General features: G+C 45.5%; 1 protein-coding gene across 1 annotated transcript in view; it reads left to right on the forward strand.

Moving 5' to 3' along the window:
- LOC115115946 (rab GTPase-activating protein 1-like) overlaps positions 1-19,414 on the forward strand; it is a 159,991-nt gene that overhangs the window by 98,889 nt on the left and 41,688 nt on the right.

Genomic DNA, 19,414 nt, shown 5'->3' on the forward strand with positions numbered 1-19,414 from the left:
TTATGGGCAGCCTAGCTGTGTGGAGGAGAAGGTACTGCTCTGTTTCAGCTGTTATGGGCAGCCTAGCTGTGTGGAGGAGAAGGTACTGCTCTGTTTCAGCTGTTATGGGCAGCCTAGCTGTGTGGAGAAGGTACTGCTCTGTTTCAGCTGTTATGGGCAGCCTAGCTGTGTGGAGAAGGTACTGCTCTGTTTCAGCTGTTATGGGCAGCCTAGCTGTGTCGAGAAGATACTGCTCTGTTTCAGCTGTTATGGGCAGCCTAGCTGTGTGGAGGAGAAGGTACTGCTCTGTTTCAGCTGTTATGGGCAGCCTAGCTGTGTGGAGGAGAAGGTACTGCTCTGTTTCAGCTGTTATGGGCAGCCTAGCTGTGTGGAGAAGATACTGCTCTGTTTCAGCTGTTATGGGCAGCCTAGCTGTGTGGAGAAGGTACTGCTCTGTTTCAGCTGTTATGGGCAGCCTAGCTGTGTGGAGGAGAAGGTACTTTTTGTTTCCTTACATCAACGACCTTTAAAATGTTTGAATCCTTTATGATGTAATGTGATTTGTGGATTCTAATAAAGTATTTAAAGTGTGTACAGTTTGTATGTACTGTGTGAGCACTCTTGTGTGTGTCCTATAATCACAGTTATTCTATTCTGGTGGTGCCCTGTCAGAACGGGGATCCCAGTGGACTAACGTGTCACTACCTCCATGGTTCTTCTCTTGTGATTTGAACACAGACTTGTATTACATGTGTTACTGTAACGTGAGAACAATAATATAGAGCTTGACTGGTAACCAGAGTTGAGCTGACCGGATGGGATCTATTCCACACCACTGTCATCTGAGTGTTGTTTTAAGAAGAGCGGGAGGAGAGGTAAGGAGGCTATAGAGTATTAGAAAAGAATGAAAGAGACAGAAGAAGTGTGGGATCCATCCCTTTCATTGCTTAGTGTTGTTTTAAGAAGAGGTCGAGGAAGGAGAGGTAAGGAAGGCATGTATTAAGAAGTGAATGATGTAATAAATTAAGGAAACAGACAGAGATGCAGGTTGAATTAAAGTGTGTTAGAGAGAAGGAGAGAAAGAGGAAGCGTGTGAGGAAGGTGAAGTGACCTGACCACTGGGACATTAAAATTGCATGATGGCCTTAATTCACCCTATACTGCACCTCACTCAGTGCTGAGGACGGCATGGGGGTTCTTTCCTACCCAGACCTCCTGCTGGGACTGCTGTTATGTTGTCTCTAGCGGTGGAAGGGGAGGCTGCTGCCAGTCTAGGCTAGGACTATGCAGAGGGCATTGTGAAGACTTATTAGGATATCAGGGTTTTTCTGTATCAAAAAGGGTCTTAGGTGGTGGCCATGGCAGGGGGGCGTGACAATGGACAATTCCGGCTGAACTATTATGCCACTTTTCTGCAATTCTACACATTTTGACATGCATCTGAGAGAACATGTTGCAGTTTTAAAGCAAATTTACTCAAATTCTATGCATTTTTCCATGGCTATTGCTGTGTTCTTTTGCTCAAACATATCAATATCCATCCCGAAAATGTATTTTGGACTTCGATACAATATTTGGACATCAGGTCAACATTGATTCAACATCCCTTAAACCCCAAAAATGTTAATTCATTATAGACATGTCTGTGTTGTAAAAATCTACCTGCCTACTACTTCTACTGGGTACTAATCGTACCACTATATAGCACATACTATTTAGTAAAAAGCATGCCACTGCATTACTTTTAGTGCTTTGAAGACAACTGGGAACTCGGAAGCAAAACGACATCAGACTACAAAAATAATGACGTCGATGATCTTCAAGTCGGAGAAGTCGGAGCTCTAAGATGGTGTCTGAGTTTCTGACTTGTAATTCCAAGTTGGATGACCGTTCAAAAGGATTTTTGCCCATTCGGAGAGTTTTCACCCAGTTGTCTTGAACGCAGCATCAGTTACGGCTTCACATATGAACCGGAAAGCATCGTCTGTTGCCCTACCCAGTGACCTTTCACTACACAGGAGTGAAGTTGTTTTGGGCTACACTTAACTAAGTAGCTACCATTTATTTGGAACGACGTAAACTTGAGTGTACCGTATGCCTACACATGCATCTCAACTGAAGAGTCACATGAAGCTTGAGGAATGGGAGGTGCAGTAGAGGAATGCAGTGCTGAGGCAGAGGGCTCGTAATGAGGACGACTGGTTACTACTACTCTGAACTGTGTAATGAGCTTTCTGGCGCCCAGAGCTGCTGAGGCATCACCCAAGTGGGTTCCACGCATTGTGAAGGAGCAGTCCAGTTGCTACACGACTCAGGCTGGTTCCCAGAGGAGCTCTCTAAAATATGGTCAGACTCCATCTTCATCAACTATCGCCCTGACCACCTTCCTTTGGTCAACCCATGAACTCTCCATCTTTGGAGGATGTATGCAGTCAGACTTAGCCTCTATTGGTTGACCTACTGTAGTCAAGTATAGCTGGGCTACTCATGGTAATATATTGCTTGTTGTTTTTTTCCCTTTTGATGCGCTTTGAGATTGTTATGAAAAGCATTATAGAAATGTAATCAATTATTATTATATTGAAGATGGTTTATTTAGTTTAGTAGAGCGAAAAGCTGCCGGCACCTGTGCTTTAATAGAAAATGGATACTAGCAATAGCAGTGTCGGGGTACATTTTTTTCTTTCAAGTGAGCTAGTTGTTAACATGCACCTTCAACAATATAACTCAGATGTGCGAGTGCAATTTTTAATCATGAAATGTTGAAAGTACAAGGAAAGGGGGATACCTAGTCAATTGTATGCCTTCACCTGAAATGTGACTTCCGCATTTAACCCAACCCCTCTGAATCAGAGAGGTGTGTGGGGGGGCTGCCTTAATCGACATCCATGTCATCGGCGCTTGGGGAACAGTGGGTTAACTGCCTTGCTCAGGGGCAGAGCGACAGATTTTTACCTTGCCAGCTCGGGGAGTCGATCCAGCAACGTTTCGGTTACTGGCCCAACGCTCCAAAAAACACACCAACAGTAGATATAATTTTGTTACAAACAAGAAACAGTTTAAAATGAAAAAAAAACAGAACTCCACCTTGGACACCAAAAATAGTACAAAATTAATAAATGAATGGCTATAAACAAAATACATACAGAATACTTAAAACTACTTCTTATAATCATGGCCTGTAAAATGACCATAAGGCATGCCTCCAAGGAAGTCACCTCCTCCCGCTCCTTCTCCAGCCTCCACATCTGGACCCTTCTGGGAGGGAGAGGAGCCCACAGCTGCACCTTGGGAGGATGAGTAGATGATGATGCAATGGCAGCCCCACAGCGCCTCATCCATCACAGCATACCCCTTCCAGGAAGCAGCTGTAGCCTCCTCTCCCTCCGTGCTGACTCCGGTGGGTGGAGCTTTCAACTCCTAAAACATATGGAAAAGGATAGCGTTCAGCATCAAACATACTTCATGTAAATCCCTGTAACGGGTATTATTTCAACTGCAGTACATTTCTCTGGAATACTTGCACATTTCTAACATGTTTATCTTCACACTTACATGAATGTGCCATTGAAGCATAGGAAATCGATGGGAAAGGGTTGTTTCTCTCAGAGAAAAAGGATCACATTATTAGCTAAGTACAGCACAGTAATAAATGTCAAGATAACATACAGTAGCGTACCATGTATTTTTGCTTAAGGTTTTTCACCCATGCAGGTGACAGCTGCCCCTCCAGCTCTCACTCCTTTATGTTCAGGTAGAAACTAATATAGACCCGTTCAGGTAGAAACTAATATAGACCCGTTCAGGTAGAAACTAATATAGACCCGTTCAGGTAGAAACTAATATAGACCCGTTCAGGTAGAAACTAATATAGACCCGTTCAGGTAGAAACTAATATAGACCCGTTCAGGCTGTAACCGTGCAGGTAGAAACTAATATAGACCCGTTCAGGCAGAAACTAATATAGACCCGTTCAGGCAGAAACTAATATAGACCCGTTCAGGCAGAAACTAATATAGACCCGTTCAGGTAGAAACTAATATAGACCCGTTCAGGCAGAAACTAATATAGACCCGTTCAGGCTGTAACCGTTCAGGCAGAAACTAATATAGACCTGTTCAGGTAGAAACTAATATAGACCCGTTCAGGTAGAAACTAATATAGACCCGTTCAGGCTGTAACTAATATAGACCCGTTCAGGTTGTAACCGTTTAGGCTGTAACTAATATAGACCCGTTCAGGTAGAAACTAATATAGACCCGTTCAGGTAGAAACTAATATAGACCCGTTCAGGTAGAAACTAATATAGACCCGTTCAGGTAGAAACTAATATAGACCCGTTCAGGCTTTAAACATTCAGGAAGAAACTAATATAGCATAGCATCAACACAGATAAACTGAGGTGAAAAAATTAAGAAAAGAGAAGTGTTTGGACCAGGAATGTGGACAATAGGAATGTAGGCTACTGCGTTACTGTAGTTATAGCTATTGCATAGTGCAGGCAACAGAGAGCTAGCTATGGCCATATATATTACTTACTCAAAACCTTACGTTGGCGCCATTTCAGGTGTTCACGAGTTGTTTGCCACTGAATTAAATGCCTGCTATTGTCATCAGACCCTGCAACAGTTTGAACAAAAGCCTTGGCTAGCTAGCTAGCTAATTAGGCTAAAGTTAAATATGAAGTGGTCGCTCAACAGCAAGTAACTAACGTTACTGTTCGAACAGTTAGAACTTCTACTCCTACTAGCTAGCTAAAAGCAAAGCAGGCAGCAAGCTGCAAATCTGTTTTCAAATCTGTGTGATGAAACAGTCGCAATCCTTTTAAAGAGAACAAAAACTACTAACATTTTAACACCACCACAGAAGCTTCTCTATTCGCCATCTTCCAAGAGTTCTAGCTTTCAAAACTTGCAGCTCCCCTCTTCCAATGCGAAATTTCCAAAAATTGTGCTGCAAATTATACAAGGGGAAAAGCTGAAATTAGTATAAAATCCTGGCATTTAAAATATAGTAGATTTTTTAAAATTCACATTCTATTTTCTAACTACTTTCGCAAAACTAAGATATTGTATTGTTTTCCGCTATTCATTGATTTCGGTAGTGCATCGCCATATCTAATTGATCAACTGATTATCAGCTGTTTTCAAAGCCAAAATTAGTATGACATCCGGGCATTTAACGTATACTTGATTTATTGCATACTCAAACGGCCTACTATTTAGAACGTAAGTATGGGTATTCGGACACTGCCATTGTTCAAATTAGTTTCATCTGCTGACCACACACACTGTTTAATATTACTCATGTGAGCAGTGAGAGTACCATTATGAGTACCATTGAGTACATTCCTTGGTAAAATGCAGCTGTTTTTTTTTATTTCAATATCAAATCATTTCTGGGTAATAATTAAGTACCTTACTGTGATTTTTTTTCAATTAAAATGGTCAAAAATTTTGGCTCTCAGCAAAGAGCCATTTCTCAAGCTAGGACTTTTCTGGGAGAGGTATGAGTGGGGAGGGAGAACTGAAAACTTGCTGTTATTGGCAGAGAGGTTTGGAACTCTCCTAGCCAACCAAAACAGGCTGAAATGTCAGGTGTTCTCTTCAAACAGCACTTACACTAAAAGGGCATGATTATTTTCACAATTTCACAGTATCATTACAATCTCATAGTGTGGAAATATATATTAAACACAGGAAAATCATGTTTTTGACTGCACTGGGCCTTTTAATAGTTGTATATTTCTTGGTTAATATGCACCACCACCTCACTTTCTTTCTTTCCTCGTCTCTCTCTCTTTATCTGTCTCTATCTCGCTCCCTAAGGGAAGTTTGCAGCCCATGTGATTATAGGGGCTGAGTTCTCAAACAGAAAGCTTTGAGGGAGCAGAAATGATACACCCTCCAGCAATGGGACTGGTAGCAATAAAATGCTTGATAAGTGCATCATAAGCATGCTTTTAAACAGCTCTTTGTTCTGGGGTTTTGCTGGTTTTAAAAATGTCAAATCCTCCTGTGACACCGGTCCCATACAGGGTACAGAGGTTGGTAATAGCTGACACATACACACACACACATACACACACACACACACACACACACAGTCTTTCACAATTAACCTTGTGGAACAGTCCCATTCAAAATCCTATTAACTTAACCCTAACTTTAACCCAATAACCTAACCTAATCCTAGCTCCTAACCCTAAAACTTACCCTAGCTCCCAACACTAAAACAACCCTAGCTCCTAACCCTAAAACAACCCTAGCTCCTAACCCTAAAACTAACACTAGCTTCTAACCCTCAAACTAACCCTAGCTCCTAACCCTAGCTCCTAACCCTCAAACTAAACCCTAGCTCCTAACCCTCAAACTAACCCTAGCTCCTAACGCTCAAAATAACCCTAGCTCCTTACCCTCAAACTAACCCTAGCTCCTAACCCTAGCTCCTAACCCTCAAACTAAACCCTAGCTCCTAACCCTCAAACTAACCCTAGCTCCTAACGCTCAAAATAACCCTAGCTCCTCACCCTAAAACTAACCCTAGCTCCTAACCCTCAAACTAAACCCTAGCTCCTAACCCTCAAACTAACCCTAGCTCCTAACGCTCAAAATAACCCTAGCTCCTTACCCTCAAACTAACCCTAGCTCCTCACCCTAAAACTAACCCTAAAACTAACCCTAGCTCCTCTCCCTAAAACTAAACCCTAGCTCCTCACCCTAAAACTAAACCTAGCTCCTACCCTCAAACTAACCCTAGCTCCTACCCTCAAACTAACCCTAGCTCCTAACCCTCAAACTAACCCCTAGCTCCTCACCCTCAAACTAACCCTCAAACTAACCCTAGCTCCTAACCCTAGCTCCTAACCCTCAAACTAACCCTAGCTCCTAACCCTAGCTCCTAACCCTCAAACTAACCCTAGCTCCTAACCCTAGCTCCTAACCCTCAAACTAACCCTAGCTCCTAACCCTCAAACTAACCCTAGCTCCTAACCCTCAAACTAACCCTAGCTCCTAACGCTAAAACTAACCCTAGCTCCTAACCCTCAAACTAAACCCTAGCTCCTCACCCTCAAACTAAGCCCTAGCTCCTAACCCTAAAATGAACCCTAGCTCCTAACCCTAAAACTAACCCTAGCTCCTAACCCTAAAACTAACCCTAGCTCCTAACCCTAACACTAGCTCCTAACCCTAAAACTAACCGTAGCTCCTAACCCTAACACTAGCTCCTAACCCTAAAACTAACCCTAGATCCTAACCCTAACATTAGCTCCTAACCCTAGCTCCTAACCCTCAAACTAAACCATAGCTCCTCACCCTCAAACTAACCCTAGCTCCTAACCCTAACACTAGCTCCTAACCCTAAAACTAACCGTAGCTCCTAACCCTAACACTAGCTCCTAACCCTAAAACTAACCCTAGATCCTAACCCTAGCTCGTAACCCTCAAACTAGCCCTAGCTCCTAACCCTCAAACTAAACCCTAGCTCCTGACCCTAAAACTAACCCTAAAACTAAACCCTAGCTCCTAACCCTAACCCTAGCTCCTAACCCTAAAACTAACCCTAGCTCCTAACCCTACCCCTAGCTCCTCACCCTCAAACTAAACCCTAGCTCCTAACCCTACCCCTAGCTCCTCACCCTCAAACTAAACCCTAGCTCCTCACCCTAACCCTAGCTCCTAACCCTAAATCTAACCCTAGCTCCTAACCCTAACCCTAGCTCCTAACCCTAACCCTAGCTCCTCACCCTCAAACTAAACCCTAGCTCCTCACCCTACCCCTAGCTCCTCACCCTCAAACTAAACCCTAGCTCCTCACCCTAACCCTAGCTCCTAACCCTAAATCTAACCCTAGCTCCCAACCCTACCCCTAGCTCCTCACCCTCAAACTAAACCCTAGCTCCTCACCCTAACCCTAGCTCCTCACCCTCAAACTAAACCCTAGTTCCTAACCCTTAATGTAATTCTAACACTAATTCTAACCTTAACCCTAAACCTCCTAGAAATAGCATTTGACCTTGTGGGGACCAACAAAATGTCCCCAGTTGGTCCAATTTTTGTTTGTTTACTATTCTTGTGGGGACATCTAGTCCCCAGATGAATAGTTAAACATGTCCACACACCACCCCCCAGAGGCGTACCACAGGTCATTAGTATGGTTCAGCCACCGTGTTTCATTGTGCTTTTAATAAGGCTGTTGTTAGTGGTGAGCAGCTCCATGCTCACTGCCATGTTTATTTCCTCAGTAATGAGTACTGGTTGATGAACCTGTAATGGATACCATGGTAGATGTACAGTATTATGAGTTGCATGGATGTATGTATATGACCTTTCTGTGTACTGTATAATGAGAAGTAAGGTTTGGCTGTATAACAGTCACATGTATTTCTCCAGACTTCATACGAGGCTGAGCTCACAGAAAAGCTAAACGCGTGTTCTCATAAACTTGAGCATGCGACTTAGTTCCAATCGCAACTCGCCGTGGTTACGTCACGCGCCGTGGTTACGTCACTCGCCGTGGTTACGTCACGCGCCGTGGTTACGTCACGCGCCGTGGTTACGTCACGCGCCGTGGTTACGTGGCCCTGTTGTCATGTGATGCCGTCAGAATGACCAGTGGTTTCTCATTGTCGGATGTGGTTAGTTCCTCTGGGGTTTCTGTCATATAGCCATGTAAAAAGAAAAGATATCCACACACTGTTAAAGGCTCACGCTGTTTTATTGTGCCTTTCCAGCCAAAGATCTTCTGGAGTCAACATTTTGGTCCCATGTGAATGTACTGTACACTACATTAGCATTTTTAAACTAGCCTTAACATGCCATTCAGCAGACACTTTTTTTTAGCTCCTAACCCTAGCTCCTAACCCTCAAACTAAACCCTAGCTCCTAACCCTCAAACTAACCCTAGCTCCTAACCCTCAAACTAACCCTAGCTCCTAACGCTCAAACTAACCCTAGCTCCTAACGCTCAAAATAACCCTAGCTCCTCACCCTAAAACTAACCCTAGCTCCTAACCCTCAAACTAAACCCTAGCTCCTAACCCTCAAACTAACCCTAGCTCCTAACGCTCAAAATAACCCTAGCTCCTTACCCTCAAACTAACCCTAGCTCCTCACCCTAAAACTAACCCTAAAACTAACCCTAGCTCCTCTCCCTAAAACTAAACCCTAGCTCCTCACCCTAAAACTAAACCTAGCTCCTACCCTCAAACTAACCCTAGCTCCTACCCTCAAACTAACCCTAGCTCCTAACCCTCAAACTAAACCCTAGCTCCTCAACCTCAAACTAACCCTCAAACTAACCCTAGCTCCTAACCCTAGCTCGTAACCCTCAAACTAACCCTAGCTCCTAACCCTAGCTCCTAACCCTCAAACTAACCCTAGCTCCTAACCCTAGCTCCTAACCCTCAAACTAACCCTAGCTCCTAACCCTCAAACTAACCCTAGCTCCTAACGCTAAAACTAACCCTAGCTCCTAACCCTCAAACTAAACCCTAGCTCCTCACCCTCAAACTAAACCCTAGCTCCTAACCCTAAAACGAACCTAGCTCCTAACCCTAAAACTAACCCTAGCTCCTAACCCTAAAACTAACACTAGCTCCTAACCCTAAAACTAACCGTAGCTCCTAACCCTAACACTAGCTCCTAACCCTAAAACTAACCCTAGATCCTAACCCTAACATTAGCTCCTAACCCTAGCTCCTAACCCTCAAACTAAACCCTAGCTCCTAACCCTCAAACTAACCCTAGCTCCTAACCCTCAAACTAACCCTAGCTCCTAACGCTCAAACTAACCCTAGCTCCTAACTCAAAATAACCCTAGCTCCTCACCCTAAAACTAACCCTAGCTCCTAACCCTCAAACTAAACCCTAGCTCCTAACCCTCAAACTAACCCTAGCTCCTAACGCTCAAAATAACCCTAGCTCCTTACCCTCAAACTAACCCTAGCTCCTCACCCTAAAACTAACCCTAAAACTAACCCTAGCTCCTCTCCCTAAAACTAAACCCTAGCTCCTCACCCTAAAACTAAACCTAGCTCCTACCCTCAAACTAACCCTAGCTCCTACCCTCAAACTAACCCTAGCTCCTAACCCTCAAACTAAACCCTAGCTCCTCAACCTCAAACTAACCCTCAAACTAACCCTAGCTCCTAACCCTAGCTCGTAACCCTCAAACTAACCCTAGCTCCTAACCCTAGCTCCTAACCCTCAAACTAACCCTAGCTCCTAACCCTAGCTCCTAACCCTCAAACTAACCCTAGCTCCTAACCCTCAAACTAACCCTAGCTCCTAACGCTAAAACTAACCCTAGCTCCTAACCCTCAAACTAAACCCTAGCTCCTCACCCTCAAACTAAACCCTAGCTCCTAACCCTAAAACGAACCCTAGCTCCTAACCCTAAAACTAACCCTAGCTCCTAACCCTAAAACTAACACTAGCTCCTAACCCTAAAACTAACCGTAGCTCCTAACCCTAACACTAGCTCCTAACCCTAAAACTAACCCTAGATCCTAACCCTAACATTAGCTCCTAACCCTAGCTCCTAACCCTCAAACTAAACCCTAGCTCCTAACCCTCAAACTAACCCTAGCTCCTAACCCTCAAACTAACCCTAGCTCCTAACGCTCAAACTAACCCTAGCTCCTAACGCTCAAAATAACCCTAGCTCCTCACCCTAAAACTAACCCTAGCTCCTAACCCTCAAACTAAACCCTAGCTCCTAACCCTCAAACTAACCCTAGCTCCTAACGCTCAAAATAACCCTAGCTCCTTACCCTCAAACTAACCCTAGCTCCTCACCCTAAAACTAACCCTAAAACTAACCCTAGCTCCTCTCCCTAAAACTAAACCCTAGCTCCTCACCCTAAAACTAAACCTAGCTCCTACCCTCAAACTAACCCTAGCTCCTACCCTCAAACTAACCCTAGCTCCTAACCCTCAAACTAAACCCTAGCTCCTCAACCTCAAACTAACCCTCAAACTAACCCTAGCTCCTAACCCTAGCTCGTAACCCTCAAACTAACCCTAGCTCCTAACCCTAGCTCCTAACCCTCAAACTAACCCTAGCTCCTAACCCTAGCTCCTAACCCTCAAACTAACCCTAGCTCCTAACCCTCAAACTAACCCTAGCTCCTAACGCTAAAACTAACCCTAGCTCCTAACCCTCAAACTAAACCCTAGCTCCTCACCCTCAAACTAAACCCTAGCTCCTAACCCTAAAACGAACCCTAGCTCCTAACCCTAAAACTAACCCTAGCTCCTAACCCTAAAACTAACACTAGCTCCTAACCCTAAAACTAACCGTAGCTCCTAACCCTAACACTAGCTCCTAACCCTAAAACTAACCCTAGATCCTAACCCTAACATTAGCTCCTAACCCTAGCTCCTAACCCTCAAACTAAACCATAGCTCCTCACCCTCAAACTAACCCTAGCTCCTAACCCTAACACTAGCTCCTAACCCTCAAACTAACCCTAGCTCCTAACCCTAACACTAGCTCCTAACCCTAAAACTAACCGTAGCTCCTAACCCTAACCCTAGATCCTAACCCTAAAACTAACCCTAGATCCTAACCCTAAAACTAACCCTTGCTCCTAACCCTAAAACTAACACTAGCTCTTAACCCTAGTTCCTCACCCTAAAACTAACCCTAGCTCCTAACCCTAAAACTAACCCTAGCTCCTCACCCTAAAACTAACCCTAGCTCCTAACCCTAACACTAGCTCCTTACCCTCAAACTAACCCTAGCTCCTCACCCTAAAACTAACCCTAGCTCCTCTCCCTAAAACTAAACCCTAGCTCCTCACCCTAAAACTAAACCCTAGCTCCTCACCCTAAAACTAACCCTAGCTCCTCACCCTCAAACTAACCCTAGCTCCTAACCCTCAAACTAAACCCTAGCTCCTCACCCTCAAACTAACCCTAAAACTAACCCTAGCTCCTAACCCTCAAACTAGCCCTAGCTCCTAACCCTCAAACTAAACCCTAGCTCCTAACCCTAAAACTAACCCTAAAACTAAACCCTAGCTCCTAACCCTAACCCTAGCTCCTAACCCTAAAACTAACCCTAGCTCCTAACCCTACCCCTAGCTCCTCACCCTCAAACTAAACCCTAGCTCCTAACCCTACCCCTAGCTCCTCACCCTCAAACTAAACCCTAGCTCCTCACCCTAACCCTAGCTCCTAACCCTAAATCTAACCCTAGCTCCTAACCCTAACCCTAGCTCCTAACCCTAACCCTAGCTCCTCACCCTCAAACTAAACCCTAGCTCCTCACCCTACCCCTAGCTCCTCACCCTCAAACTAAACCCTAGCTCCTCACCCTAACCCTAGCTCCTAACCCTAAATCTAACCCTAGCTCCCAACCCTACCCCTAGCTCCTCACCCTCAAACTAAACCCTAGCTCCTCACCCTAACCCTAGCTCCTCACCCTCAAACTAAACCCTAGTTCCTAACCCTTAATGTAATTCTAACACTAATTCTAACCTTAACCCTAAACCTCCTAGAAATAGCATTTGACCTTGTGGGGACCAACAAAATGTCCCCAGTTGGTCCAATTTTTGTTTGTTTACTATTCTTGTGGGGACATCTAGTCCCCAGATGAATAGTTAAACATGTCCACACACCACCCCCCAGAGGCGTACCACAGGTCATTAGTATGGTTCAGCCACCGTGTTTCATTGTGCTTTTAATAAGGCTGTTGTTAGTGGTGAGCAGCTCCATGCTCACTGCCATGTTTATTTCCTCAGTAATGAGTACTGGTTGATGAACCTGTAATGGATACCATGGTAGATGTACAGTATTATGAGTTGCATGGATGTATGTATATGACCTTTCTGTGTACTGTATAATGAGAAGTAAGGTTTGGCTGTATAACAGTCACATGTATTTCTCCAGACTTCATACGAGGCTGAGCTCACAGAAAAGCTAAACGCGTGTTCTCATAAACTTGAGCATGCGACTTAGTTCCAATCGCAACTCGCCGTGGTTACGTCACGCGCCGTGGTTACGTCACTCGCCGTGGTTACGTCACGCGCCGTGGTTACGTCACGCGCCGTGGTTACGTCACGCGCCGTGGTTACGTCACGCGCCGTGGTTACGTCACGCGCCGTGGTTACGTGGCCCTGTTGTCATGTGATGCCGTCAGAATGACCAGTGGTTTCTCATTGTCGGATGTGGTTAGTTCCTCTGGGGTTTCTGTCATATAGCCATGTAAAAAGAAAAGATATCCACACACTGTTAAAGGCTCACGCTGTTTTATTGTGCCTTTCCAGCCAAAGATCTTCTGGAGTCAACATTTTGGTCCCATGTGAATGTACTGTACACTACATTAGCATTTTTAAACTAGCCTTAACATGCCATTCAGCAGACACTTTTTTTTAGCTCCTAACCCTAGCTCCTAACCCTCAAACTAAACCCTAGCTCCTAACCCTCAAACTAACCCTAGCTCCTAACCCTCAAACTAACCCTAGCTCCTAACGCTCAAAATAACCCTAGCTCCTCACCCTAAAACTAACCCTAGCTCCTAACCCTCAAACTAAACCCTAGCTCCTAACCCTCAAACTAACCCTAGCTCCTAACGCTCAAAATAACCCTAGCTCCTTACCCTCAAACTAACCCTAGCTCCTCACCCTAAAACTAACCCTAAAACTAACCCTAGCTCCTCTCCCTAAAACTAAACCTTAGCTCCTCACCCTAAAACTAAACCTAGCTCCTACCCTCAAACTAACCCTAGCTCCTACCCTCAAACTAACCCTAGCTCCTAACCCTCAAACTAAACCCTAGCTCCTCAACCTCAAACTAACCCTCAAACTAACCCTAGCTCCTAACCCTAGCTCTTAACCCTCAAACTAACCCTAGCTCCTAACCCTAGCTCCTAACCCTCAAACTAACCCTAGCTCCTAACCCTAGCTCCTAACCCTCAAACTAACCCTAGCTCCTAACCCTCAAACTAACCCTAGCTCCTAACGCTAAAACTAACCCTAGCTCCTAACCCTCAAACTAAACCCTAGCTCCTCACCCTCAAACTAAACCCTAGCTCCTAACCCTAAAACGAACCCTAGCTCCTAACCCTAAAACTAACCCTAGCTCCTAACCCTAAAACTAACACTAGCTCCTAACCCTAAAACTAACCGTAGCTCCTAACCCTAACACTAGCTCCTAACCCTAAAACTAACCCTAGATCCTAACCCTAACATTAGCTCCTAACCCTAGCTCCTAACCCTCAAACTAAACCATAGCTCCTCACCCTCAAACTAACCCTAGCTCCTAACCCTAACACTAGCTCCTAACCCTAAAACTAACCGTAGCTCCTAACCCTAACCCTAGATCCTAACCCTAAAACTAACCCTAGATCCTAACCCTAAAACTAACCCTTGCTCCTAACCCTAAAACTAACACTAGCTCTTAACCCTAGTTCCTCACCCTAAAACTAACCCTAGCTCCTAACCCTAAAACTAACCCTAGCTCCTCACCCTAAAACTAACCCTAGCTCCTAACCCTAACACTAGCTCCTAAGCCTCAAACTAAACCCTAGCTCCTTACCCTCAAACTAACCCTAGCTCCTCACCCTAAAACTAACCCTAGCTCCTCTCCCTACCCCTAGCTCCTCACCCTCAAACTAAACCCTAGCTCCTCACCCTAACCCTAGCTCCTAACCCTAAATCTAACCCTAGCTCCTAACCCTAACCCTAGCTCCTAACCCTAACCCTAGCTCCTAACCCTAAAACTAACCCTAGCTCCTAACCCTAACCCTAGCTCCTAACCCTAAAACTAACCCTAGCTCCTAACCCTACCCCTAGCTCCTCACCCTCAAACTAAACCCTAGCTCCTCACCCTAACCCTAGCTCCTAACCCTAAATCTAACCCTAGCTCCTAACCCTAACCCTAGCTCCTAACCCTAGCTCCTAACCCTAAAACTAACCCTAGCTCCTAACCCTACCCCTAGCTCCTCACCCTCAAACTAAACCCTAGCTCCTAACCCTACCCCTAGCTCCTCACCCTCAAACTAAACCCTAGCTCCTCACCCTAACCCTAGCTCCTAACCCTAAATCTAACCCTAGCTCCCAACCCTACCCCTAGCTCCTCACCCTCAAACTAAACCCTAGCTCCTCACCCTAACCCTAGCTCCTCACCCTCAAACTAAACCCTAGTTCCTAACCCTTAATGTAATTCTAACACTAATTCTAACCTTAACCCTAAACCTCCTAGAAATAGCATTTGACCTTGTGGGGACCAACAAAATGTCCCCAGTTGGTCCAATTTTTGTTTGTTTACTATTCTTGTGGGGACATCTAGTCCCCAGATGAATAGTTAAACATGTCCACACACCACCCCCCAGAGGCGTACCACAGGTCATTAGTATGGTTCAGCCACCGTGTTTCATTGTGCTTTTAATAAGGCTGTTGTTAGTGGTGAGCAGCTCCATGCTCACTGCCATGTTTATTTCCTCAGTAATGAGTACTGGTTGATGAACCTGTAATGGATACCATGGTAGATGTACAGTATTATGAGTTGCATGGATGTATGTATATGACCTTTCTGTGTACTGTATAATGAGAAGTAAGGTTTGGCTGTATAACAGTCACATGTATTTCTCCAGACTTCATACGAGGCTGAGCTCACAGAAAAGCTAAACGCGTGTTCTCATAAACTTGAGCATGCGACTTAGTTCCAATCGCAACTCGCCGTGGTTACGTCACTCGCCGTGGTTACGTCACGCGCCGTGGTTACGTCACGCGCCGTGGTTACGTGGCCCTGTTGTCATGTGATGCCGTCAGAATGACCAGTGGTTTCTCATTGTCGGATGTGGTTAGTTCCTCTGTGGTTTCTGTCATATAGCCATGTAAAAAGAAAAGATATCCACACACTGTTAAAGGCTCACGCTGTTTTATTGTGCCTTTCCAGCCAAAGATCTTCTGGAGTCAACATTTTGGTCCCATGTGAATGTACTGTACACTACATTAGCATTTTTAAACTAGCCTTAACATGCCATTCAGCAGACGCTTTTATCCAACGAAACAGTAGTACAGTACAGAGTGTATACATTTTTACATGTGACCCCAGCGGGAATTGAACCCACACGACCCTAGCGTTGCTAGCACCACACTCTTACCAACTGAGCCACACAGGACCACGGCTGTGGGGGGTAACTGGGCCAGAATAAGCCCCTGCTGTGATAGTGACCTAACGTTCCCTGAGTCTGCTTTTACACCACGGGACGGCCAGTTGTGACATTTGAGAAGTTTTTGTTTTGTTTGTTTTGGTCAAGTGACAGAGAGAGACATGGAGACATGGAGAGAGACATGGAGAGACATACAGACAGAGAGACATACCGAGAGAGAGAGACATACCGAGAGAGACAGACCGAGAGAGAGACAGACAGACCGAGAGAGAGAGACAGACCGAGAGAGACAGACCGAGAGAGAGACAGACAGACATGGAGAGAGACAGGCTAGGTTACGTCAGAAATCCCTATAATTGGTTGATAGAGCAGAGGTAGCAGTTCCAGTATAGTGCAGTACACACCCCTCCAACTCTCCAGTCATCCCCCTCTCTTCTCATCCTCTACTGCGAGGACAAGGGGTATGGAAAAGTTGATTCTTCTGCACCAATGAGGATGGTTCCGTGCCAATGTTTTGTTTTTGAAGCTCTTGTCACTGTACAGAAGCTGAGACCTCTTTCTCTCTCTTTCTCTCTCATGTCAATGAACTCTGTAATGATGGGTCTTACTTTAGACAAAGAGCCCTGGCTTGTTTTTGGACATTCTCCAGGTCATCCTGGGGTGTTGTACAGACACCAACCAGCACCAGAGGTTACTGAACAGGGATACATCCACACAGAGCTGTAGGAGAGAACCCTGGGTCTCCATCTGGATCTATGTGGCTGGAGACAGACCCTGGCACTGGGCCCAGCACTGCTCTCTGGCTGTGGAAGACACTGTGTCTCAGCTGAGCCAGCCTCAGCCCCTGTCAGATGTGTTGTGTGTACACATCTCAGATATGCTGCGTTCTGGGTGCCTTCCCTCTCTCCAATCCCCCCTTGTCTCCCCCTCTCTCCTCTCCCAGAGAGTCAGACAAACAAACAGAGAGGCTGCATCCAGCCTGAACAGACAGGGGGAACACTCTGTACCATGCTCTGACAGTCTGGCTGACTGGGAGGGACATGCTCTGACAGTCTGGCTGACTGGGAGGGACATGCTCTGACAGTCTGGCTGACTGACTGACTGACTGGCTGGCTGACTGGGAGAGACATCCCCTTACTAGCTGACTGACTGACTGGCTGGCTGACTGGGAGAGACATCCCTTTACTGGCTGACTGATTGACTGGCTGACTGGGAGGGACATGCTCTGACTGACTGACTGGCTGGCTGACTGGGAGAGACATCCCCTTACTGGCTGACTGACTGACTGACTGACTGGCTGACTGGGAGGGACATGCTCTGACTGACTGACTGGGAGGGACATGCTCTGACTGACTGACTGGGAGGGACATGCTCTGACTGACTGACTGGGAGGGACATGATCTGACTGGGAGGGACATGCTCTGACTGGGAGGGACATGCTCTGACTGACTGACTGGGAGGGACATGCTCTGACTGACTGACTGGGAGGGACATGATCTGACTGACTGGCTGACTGGGAGGGACATGATCTGACTGACTGGCTGACTGGGAGAGACATGATCTGACTGACTGACTGGGAGGGACATGATCTGACTGACTGACTGGGAGGGACATGCTCTGACTGACTGACTGGGAGGGACATGCTCTGACTGACTGACTGGCTGACTGGGAGGGACATGATCTGACTGACTGACTGGGAGGGACATGCTCTGACTGACTGACTGGCTGACTGGGAGGGACATGATCTGACTGACTGACTGGGTGGGACATGCTCTGACTGGCTGACTGGGAGGGACGTGATCTGACTGGCTGACTGGGAGGGACATGATCTGACTGACTGACTGGGAGGGACATGATCTGACTGACTGACTGGGAAGGGACATGCTCTGACTGGCTGACTGGGATGGACATGCTCTTGGGCACCAATGATCTGACTCACTGTCTCAGTAGTTCTGGGGAGAGGGATTTACAATAGTACACTGGCCCCTGGTGGAGCCAGAGAGGAACGGTGTTGACTGGTGTGGGTGAATTTGTACTGTTTGCTTTCGCACTCGTCAGCCTGTTGGATTCCTCAGGTTTTAACTGAACTTCATGTACAATAGCAGTGGTTCATTGGGGACGATATAACTCCAGAAGAACAGCCCATCTCAATGGAATGAACTATATGGACCACTGACTGTTTCCTGTCTCTCTCTCTGTCGCTTTCAATTCAATTCGCTTTATTGGCATGACGTAACAATGTACATATTGCCAAAGCTTATTTTGTATTTTTACAATATAAAAATAAATCAAAATGAGAATCAAAATTGTCAACGGGACAACAGTAGCAAAAATAACCAAGGGTCAAAATAACCATACATTCAACAATAACAATAAGCATACAGTAGAGGACATGTGCAGGTTGATTGGTCTGTCAGACACTGTCCCTCAACTTATGGTAGGCAGCAATGTAGTGCGCTGCCAACCCACAGCTCTCTGCGTTCTCCCCCTCCCTCTTTCTCTCTCTCTGTCTCTCTCTCTGTTTCTCTCTCTCTCTGCTCTCTCTCTGTTTCTCTCTCTCTCTGCTCTCTCTGTCTCTCTCTCTGTTTCTCTCTCTGTCTCTCTCTCTCTCTGCTCTCTGTTTCTCTCTCTGCTCTCTCTCTCTCTGCTCTCTCTCTGTCTCTCTCTCTCTCTCTCTCTCTCTCTCTCTGTCTCTCTCTGCTCTCTCTCTCTCTGTCTCTCTGTCTCTCTCTCTCTCTCTCTCTCTCTCTCTGCTCTCTCTGTCTCTCTCTCTGTTTCTCTCTCTCTCTGCTCTGTCTCTCTCTGTTTCTCTCTCTGCTCTCTCTCTGTTTCTCTCTCTCTCTGTTTCCCTCTCTCTCTGTTTCTCTCTCTGCTCTCTCTCTCTGTTTCTCTCTCTGTCTTTCTCTCTGTCTCTCTCCCTGTCTCTCTGTCAATTCAATTCAAGGGGCTTTTAGCATGGGAAACATATGTTAATGTTGCCAAAGCAAGTGGAGTAGATAATATACTAGCGTGAAATAAACAATAAAAATTAACAGTAAACATTACACATTCAAAATGTCTTTATTCTTTTGGAACTTCTGTATGTCATATTATGTATATATACAGTGTTGTACTGCACAAATGGTTAAAGTACAAATGGGAAAATAAATAAACAATATGGGTTGTATTTACAATGGTGTTTTTTATTCACTGGTTTTCCTTTTCTTGTGGGAACAGGTCACAAATCTTGCTGCTGTGATGGCACACTGTGGTATTTCACCCAGTAGATATGGGAGTTTATCAAAATCGGGTTTGTTTTCAAATTCTTTGTGAA

Source organism: Oncorhynchus nerka, linkage group LG22 (assembly GCF_034236695.1).
Source record: "Oncorhynchus nerka isolate Pitt River linkage group LG22, Oner_Uvic_2.0, whole genome shotgun sequence".
NCBI classification, from domain to species: Eukaryota; Metazoa; Chordata; class Actinopteri; order Salmoniformes; family Salmonidae; genus Oncorhynchus; species Oncorhynchus nerka.